We start from the raw sequence: 1,774 nt of genomic DNA, 5'->3' as shown, positions 1-1,774 counted from the left end.
CAGGAAATCATAATCGTGACCTGATTTTAGAGCGGCAAAAAGTCGAGGGGAAAAAAGACAAGCACTCGCAGCAATCCACATGATTTTTAGGAGTCAACCCCCCCGCCCCCAGTTCGCCAATCCAATAGGCCCTACTCAGCTTACATAATCAGTGCTTGAGTGCTTGTGATTGTTTATAAAAGTGGTCCAAAAGTGGGTAAACAGGGTATTTTGATGCAATGAAACAGTTTGGGGTGTTGTGCACACGGGTCAAATTCAATTTTTTTTAAATTTGTAAGGCCTACGTCTATGGGTGTACAATGTATTTTAGTTTAGTTTTAGTAAGGTTTTACGGCGCTCGCACATTGTATTTAACGACGACGATGTTCCCAAATACGGTCGGAAGAGAATCAGTTATTTTGATTATATTATTTATAGTAAACGCTTCGCCACTGCCCACAGTTTGTCTGGGGGCTCTCGTGGCCTAGAGGTTAAGGTGTTGGCCTCTCATTCAAAGGTCCCGGGTTCGATTCCGGGTAGCGACCAAAAAATTTTCTTCTCTAAAATTGTCTCCTTTCACACCCTTTCCTGATCTCTAACAATGTTCTGTTGTCTGCTTTCATTTCCACTTTCTGCCCCCACCCCCTCACCTCCTTTGCCCCCTCCTCTGGGCTCCTGACTCTTTCTGCAGCCTTTCTACTGATACTCCTTGGCTCCTCCTAACTGCTGTCTTTCTGCCACACCCCTGGTCTTCTGGTAGGAAAGATCTACACCTAGCCTTCTCGGACAAGGGCGAAAAATCTCGGAGGGCCCGTGTGCAAGTTGCGCACGTTAAAGATCCCTTGGTGGTCTAAAATCGATAAGAGTAGGCTTCGGCCGCCACCCGGGCAAAATTCAAAATTTCCTACCAACAAAAAAAGTATTAGGTGTGTCCCGCGCGCTCATATGACCTTATGCAGTTGCGAGCGCCGTAAAACCCTATACTAAACAAACAAACAACACAGTTTGTCTCCATCAATCCATAATCAGCCAGAAGGGGCTCTCGTGGCCTATACTAGGGATTAAGGTGTTTGCCTCTAAATCAATCGAATACGGATAACGACGGAAAGCTTTTTTCTTCAAAAACGTATTTTCTCCTTTCACATCCTTTCCTACTCTCAAACAATGTTCTGTAGTCTGCTTTCGTCTCCACTCTCTGCCCCCACCTCCTCACGTCCTCCTTTGCCTCATCCTCGGGGCTCCTGATTCTTTCTGCAGCCTTTCTCCTGCTACTCCTTGGCTCCTTCTTACTCTTACTGCTCTTTTTCATTTTCAGCCACACCCCTGATCTTCTGGTAGGAAAGATCTACACCTAGCCTTCACGGACAAGGGCGAAAAATCTCGAAAGTCTCGTGTGTAAATTGTTCACGTTCAATATCCCTCGTTGGTCCAAAATGTATCAGAGTAGGCTTCGGCCGCCACCCAGACAAAATTCAAGATTTCCTACCAACCGAAAATGCTGAATAAAGTCCTGCGCGTTCGTGTGGCCTTATGCAGTTGCGAGTGCGGCAAAACACTTACCAAAATAAATAAATAAATAAACAAATAAATACCTATAAATCAGCCAGAATCTCCGCGTTTGTGGTGTAGCGGTTAGGCTCTGCGCTGTCGCACACAGAAGACCAAGTTTGATCACCTGGTCGTGAGAATTAAATGGTCTAAATAACGTCAAGGGAGGCCTAAAACACCTAAATTAAAAATAAATTAAAAATAACAACAACAACAATTAATAATAATAATAATAATAATAATAATA

The sequence above is a fragment of the Aplysia californica genome, unplaced genomic scaffold (genome assembly GCF_000002075.1).
Source record: "Aplysia californica isolate F4 #8 unplaced genomic scaffold, AplCal3.0 scaffold00609, whole genome shotgun sequence".
Lineage (NCBI taxonomy): Eukaryota > Metazoa > Mollusca > Gastropoda > Aplysiida > Aplysiidae > Aplysia > Aplysia californica.
This window is presented reverse-complemented; position numbering follows the sequence as displayed.